Genomic DNA, 7435 nt, shown 5'->3' on the forward strand with positions numbered 1-7435 from the left:
GTGCCTCCCTCGTGGCATTTGATTCTCACAAGTAGCCTAGAAGTAAGACTGGGAGCAGGGGTGGGTTAAACATTATTCTCATTTTACAGATGAGAAAACTGGGGCTCAGAGATATGTTGAATTTAGTTATTGTGCACATAGCACTGTGCATGGTGCATTGAGGGGACATAAGCGACATACAATTCCCTGTGGGATGGACGGTAAAATCTAGTATGGCAGACAAAGTCACCCTTCTTTGAGCACCTGACTTCAATTCAATAGAATGAACTGAAGGTGCACCTACCTGGTTCAGTCTCTGTGCTAGCCCTTGGGGGTGAGGTGGGGTCTTAGTTATCTAGTGCTCCTATAACAGAAATACCATAAATGGGTGGTTTTAACAAACAGAAATTTATTTTCTCACAGTTTAGAAGGCTAGAAGTCCTAATTCAGGGCTCTAGGGGAAGGCTTTTTCCCTCTCTGTCAGCTCTGGAGGAAGGTTCTAGTCTCTTTGAGCTTTTGCTCCTGAGTGATCTTCATGTGGCTTGGCATCTCTCTTTTCCCATCTCTACTTCTTGCTTGCTTGCTTAATCTCTTTTATATCTCAGAAGACATTGACTCAAGACACACTGTACAATAATCCTGTCTCATTAACATGACAAAGACAACTCATTCCCAAATGGGATTATAATCACAGGCATAGAAGTTAAGATTTACAATACCTAATTTTGAGGGACACAATTCAGTCCATAAGATTCCACCGCTTGGCCCCCAAAACTTCATGTTCTTGCCACAGATAAAACACATTAACCCCATTACATCATCCCAAAAGTCTTAAATCAACTCCAAGTCTAAAATCTCATCTTCTGAATCATCTAAATCAAATATGAGTGAGACTTTAGGTGTATTCCATCCTGGAGCAAGATTCCTCTTTATCTGTGAACCTGTGAAATCTAGAATAAAAGTTATCTGCTTCCAAAGTATAATAGTAGAACAGGTATAAGGTAGATATTTCCATTACAAATGGGAGAAATTGGAAGGAAAAAAAGGATAACAGGTACCAAGCAAGTCCAAAACCCAGCGGAAAAATTTACATTAGCTGCCAAGGCTCAAACATAATCCTCTCTTCTCTGAGCCCATCTAGGCAATGGCCCTGCCCTCCAGACTCTGGGCATTGGCCATGCTCCCTGGATTCTGGGTGGAGGCTCTTTGGCCCTGGGCTTCAGCTCTGCCTCCCAGCCCCACTGGGACAGCAGCTTGCTCTCTCAGCCTCGGGAAGCCCCATTCTCCTAATCCATCTGAGTGGCGACCCTACCCCCTGGCCCCAGGAGGCCCCATTCTTCTGCCCCTTGAGCATGGCAGGCCCACCTCCTCAGCTTTGGGTGGCAGATCCATCCCCCTGGCACACCTTGATGACAACCCCACACTCCAGAACTGAGTTAGCGAAGATCAGACTTTTTGAAACCTAGGAGGCTGTGATCCCATGCTTTGAGATCCAGGAGACCATGGCCCCACACTTTGAAATTGAGAAGGCCCTGCTTCCTGTGCTCCTTCCAATAGTTCTGCTGATCTCTGAGCTGATCCAGGGATGGTCCTTTTCTTGGAGGACAATAGATGTAGCCCCTTTGACATGTTTCCTGCCTGTAGAATTCTAAGAGGCAGACACTGTTCTTTCCTTTCATTCTTTCTCTGTCCCCTCATCTAAGCTGATGAGTTTTCTGCTGTGGTAGTTGGTTAGATCTATCAGTCACAGGCTTAAGCTCTTTAACAAAAGGTTGTGTAGCCAAGTCCTTCGTGAGCATTCTAGGACATGTGTCCTTAGTTTGTACAACAGAATTTTCCAAATCTTTAAGTTCTGTTTTCATTTTGCAGTTTATTTTTAAGTCTATGTCTTTCCTCTCGCATTTCACTGTAAGTGGCAAGGAGAAACCGCACAGCCCCGTTAAGACCTTGCTTAGAAATCTTATCAGGCAGATACCCAAGTTCATCACTTACAAATTCTTCCTTCCACCAAACATTTGATCATAATTCAGACAAGTTCTTTGCCACTGCATAAAAAGCATCAGCCTTCCTCTTGTCGAATCACATGTTCATCATTTTTTTTAACACCTCACTAGAAGCACATTTAATGTCCACATTTTTAGCAACTGGTGCCATATATAATGCTCTAAGATGGTAGAAACTTTCTCTATAACTCTCCTCACTTCCTTCTGAGCCCTCACCAGAATTGACTTTGACGTCCATAATTCTACCAACAGTCTCTTTGAGGCAATCTAAGCTTTTACTATTAGGCACCTTAAAACTCTTCCAGCCTCCACTCATTACCCAATTCCAAAACCACTTCTACATTGTAGGTATTTGTTAGAGCAGCACCCTACTCTTACAGTACCAAATTCTGTCTTAGTTATCTAGTGCTGCTGTAACAGAAATAGCAATGGGTGACTTTAACAAACAAATTTATTTTCTCACAGTTTAGGAGGCTGGATGTCTGAATTCAGGGCACTGGCTCTAGGGGGAGACTTTGTCTCTCTGGAGGCTCTGGAGGAAGGTCCTCGTCTCTTTGAGCTTCTGCTCCCAGACAATCTTCATGTGGCTTGGCATCTCTCTTTCCCCATCTTTGTTTTTCACTTGCTTGCTTAATCTCCTTTATATCCCTACACTAAACTGTTTCCTTAACATAACAAAGACAACCCATTCCCAGATGAGATTATAACCACAGGCATAGAGGTTAGGAATTATAATACAGAATTTTAGGGGACACAATTCAATCCGTAACAGGTGGGTAAGACATGAGATGAATAAGCCCTGCCTTCAAGTTGCTTATGGTTTCTTGGGGTAGTGTTGCCAGATTTAGCAAATAAAATAAAGATGCTTAGTTACATTTGAATTTCAAATACACAAGGTATTGTTTTTTGGTATAAGTATGTCATACCCTATGCAATATTTGGGACATACTTATACTAAAAAATCATTCCTTGTTTATAGGAAATTCAAATTTAAATGGGCAGCTTATATTTTATCTGGCAACCCTATATGGCAGAAGATAGACTACAATTCAAATTATTGTGATAATGGTGGGGGATCTGAGAAGACTTCCTGGAGGGATTTCCTGGAGGAAGTGACAGCTGAGTTGGATCTTAAAGACTGCAGAAGCCATAGAAGAAGATGTAGCAAAGGAGACACAGTAGGGCCTGGTGAGCTGGGAAATGGAGTTATTTATAATATTGGTCTCAGTTTTCTCATCTGTGGGAAGAACACAGGGTTGGGTCACTTTGGAAACCTTGGATTTTCCCACATCTTGTGTAAGGGACACGAGAGAGACAGAATGAGAAGGGGAAAATTGTCTTTTCCTTATAATTACTGCTCAAATGTTCCAAACAAGAAACAGACAAGAGGTCATGGACAACTGGGTAATTGGAACAGGAAGGGAATCTTAGAAACAATCTGGTCAAAAATTTTTAGATCAGAAAATGGAGGCTGAGGGTTGGGCAGTGACTTGCCTGAGGACACACCACTGGTGAGTGGTGGAGCTGAGATCGCTGTGAGATTTCTCACCATCTAGTCCTGTTTTCTCTCCATGCCACTGGAGCCTCTAGTTTAGCTTCCTGCAGTTCAGCACATCCAAAGCCTTTGCATTGTGTGCTATTTAATCTTTTAAGAATCACTTAAAGAGGAACAGACTTGGCTGTGGGTGCCAGTTACCTAGCAGAAACACACCATTTTCATGAACAGTACTATGGTGGTTAAGTGATATGGCTGCTAACCTAAAGACTGGCAGTTCAAATTCATCAGCTGCCCCTTGGAAACCCTATGGGGCAGTTCCACTCTGTCTTCTAGGGTCGCTACGTGTCGGAATCGTTTCGATGGCAACGGGTTTGGTTTTTTGGTTTCTTCTACAAAGAGGAGAAATGAGTCAACCTCCAGTCACAGCCAAGCCAGTGTCTCTCACAGTACTGGAGAAAAAGTCCTCACACATCAAAACTGTCTCTACAGAGAACAGCCAGTGTGGTGCTCTGGAAAGAACCCTGGCCCTAGACTCACCTCCCATGGATCCCTCTTTGGGCTCCAGCTTTCTAAATGTATTGGGCCAAAAGTATCTCACCAGGAGGTCTGATGGCATTGAGAAGGCTTCCCACAATCACTGAGAGGCAGAGAATGGCAAAAGCTCACAGCCAGACCAACAGCAAACCAAGAAGGAGATGAGTGAAGCAGGCAAGGCCATGGCAGAGACTGATAGTTGCCCATCAAAACATTTCCTTTCTTTGATAGTAATGTATTTTTTGCTGGACATATGGCTGCCCAGTTGGAGACTGCATTTACTAGCCTCTTTTACACCTAAGGACTAAGTTCAGGCCAATGAGATATGAGTGGAAGGACTATATGTAACCTCTGGTTCATCCTCAACTTAAACAAAGATCTTTGTCCTGGAGCAGCTCTCGCTTTCCTTTTCCCTTGAGCTGGAACATGGATGTGCCTGTGACCAAGACTTGACCAAGCAGATAAGGACATGCCCTTGGTGGTGGCAGAGTAACAAGATGGAAGAAACCTGGTTTCCTGAATGACTGCATGGAGAAGAACACTCACTGACCTGGACCATTCACCTCAGGACAATTAGTGGCAGAGAAACAAACCTCAGGCTCCTTTACACTACTATATTTTTGTGGTCTTTGAAAACAAAAGCTTAGCCTTTACTTTAACTTATAATGGGGAGAGCACAATGGGAAGCAAATGATATTTTGAGCATAACAGGAAGGACTCTAGGCCAGAGCAGATAGATGTCCCATCCTTTGAAAACTACTGGGCTGGGCACTGAATTTCTCTATAAAGTTGTTTGTTCTCCATCCATCTCTGTTTTTTTTTTTTCCTCTGACAAATTCCTAAGTGAGGAAACTGACTTTCTCATTATTGTCATTGTTGTTAGTTGCCACTGAGTCAATTCTGACTCATGTGACCCAATGTGTGCAGAGTAGAATTGCTCCATAGGGTTTTCAAGGCTGTGACTTTTCAGAAGCAGGTTGCCAGGCCTATCTTCCAAGGTACCTCTTGGTAGGTTCCAACCACCAAACTTTTAGCTAGTAGTTAGTTAGGCATTTAACCAATTGCACCACCCAAGGGCTCTTTAACTCTTATAATAATCCCATTAACAGGGTTTTCTTCCATTATATAGTTGAGAAAACTGAGACTCAGAATGAGGAGATCACAGCTAATAAATGATGGGGTCATGATTTGAACTTGGGTCTCTGTGACTCCAGAGTCCAGGCTTTTTGCTTTGTGGCATGCTGCCCCTCCCCCTAAGCCAGAATGTATTTTTAAAAACAGGTGCTGACAATGCCTTGTTGGTTTTAAAGTTTTAAGCTCATAAATATAAAAGTTGGACTGTTTCATACAAGTAGAGGCTTGCAAGAAGCTGATAATTTCAGGCTCTACCCAACTTATAAATGACCAGTGACGACAATTCATTTATATTTCTGGTGTTGGGGACCCAGATCATGTTTTTCCACAGAATCAATGTGATTCATGGTGACACATGCCCAGGCTAGCTCCCAGACACCTATATAACTTATAACCTCAGGCCTGGGTCTAGGGAGCAAGAAAAGAGGGTCATGGTCGAGATTATGACTGGGTGCCCTGTGCCCATTCTGCCTATGCTCCTGGCCTACCTCGCCTCCAGATTGCTGCATACCAGGCCTCAGATTGCCACCTTCTCTACACTTCAATCAAATCACCTACCTCCTTAGTGTAGCTCATTTTAGGTAGGCATAAGAAAGCAATGAAACTGAACTAACTTAATCTGATTTTTTTAAATTGTGATGAAAATATACATAACAAAACATACACCATCTCAATAATTTCTACATGTGCAATTCAGTGACATTGATTACATTCTTCAAGTTGTGCACCCATTCTTGGTATCCTTTTCCAAATCATTCTACCACCATTAACATAAACTTTATGTTCCTTAAGTATAAACTTCCCTTCTCCCCTCCTTCTCACCTCTGGTAACCTCTAATAATCTTTGATTTCTATGTATTTGCTTATTTCATATAAATGAGATCATATAGCATTTGTCCTTTTGTGACTGACTTATTTCACTCAGCATAAAGTCTTCCAGCTCCATCCATATTGTAGCATGTATCAAGACTTCATTTCTCCTACTGGCTGGGTTATATTCCATTGTATGCTTGTACCACATTTTGTTTATCCATTCATTGGTTGATGGGTGTTTCAGTTCTTCCCACCTTTTGGCTGTGGTGAATATAGTGCTGCAATGAACATCGGTGTACAGGTTCTGTAATGTGATTCTTATCTAAGAAACTCTTTGTCATTCAGTATGATAGATTTAGAAAAAAATGTATATTATATACAGTACAACTGTGTTCTGCAAGCATGTTTGGATCAAGCCAGGGAATCAGGCTAAGTTATTTTATTGACCAGATTTACTTCTTACAGACAAAGTTCAATATGTAAAGGCATAAATAATATCTTAAAGGAGTGAGACGAGAAAACAATTTCAAATGACAAACAGATGCGTGCCTACCTAGACCAATTGCTGGGAGGCTCCATTGCATTTATGGAGTTTGGGAAGCAAAGGAATTGTCTGGAAACCCAAGAGTTGTGTTGTAAGTCTGCTTTGTACATATCAGTTAGAGTTTGGACCAGGAAACAGAATCCATCCTAAATATTTTAAACAGGAAGTGATTTAATAGGGAATCTTACCAAATTTTGCTTACCAAAAACTGGTAAATGTTGAGGAAGCATGCTCTGGGCTGGGCCGCTAGGTATGACTCACAGAACACTATACAAATGACCTACCAGGAGAGCTACCACCTCTAAGGCCACTTAAAACTACTGAGTGCAAGAACTATGACCGTAGCTTTGACCAGGGTATAAGGAAGTTGGAATAAGGAAGCTACTGCCACTGCTGGCAAGGTCAATGTCAATGTCAATGTCAATGCCACAGCTGCCTTTGCCATCCACCAAATAAATAAATAAAAGCCAAACCTGTTGCTATTGAGTCGATTCTGACTCATAGAGACACTATAGGTCAGAGTAGAACCGCCCCATAGGGTTTCCAAGGAGCGACTGGTGGATTTAACTGCCGACCTTTTGTTTAGCAGCTGAACTCTTAACCACTGCATCCAGGAAACTAGAAGACAAATGGTGGTGTGCTGCCACAGAAAAATTTGATAACCTCATGGTCATGCTTGTCTCATTTTTGCCTTACCAAACCCATAAAGCACATTTAATAGTGTAATGGATTGAATTGTGTCCCCTAAAAATATGTGTCAACTTGGTTAGGCCATGATTCCCAGTATTGTGTGGTTGTCCTCCATTTTGTGATTGTAATTTTATGTAAAGAGGATTAGGGTGGGATAGTAACACCCTTACTAAGGTCACATCCCTAATTCCAGTGTAAAGGGAGTTTCTCTGGGGTGTGGCCTGCATCACCTTTTATCTT

The sequence above is a fragment of the Trichechus manatus genome, unplaced genomic scaffold (assembly GCF_000243295.1).
Source record: "Trichechus manatus latirostris isolate Lorelei unplaced genomic scaffold, TriManLat1.0 scaffold00016, whole genome shotgun sequence".
NCBI lineage: Eukaryota > Metazoa > Chordata > Mammalia > Sirenia > Trichechidae > Trichechus > Trichechus manatus.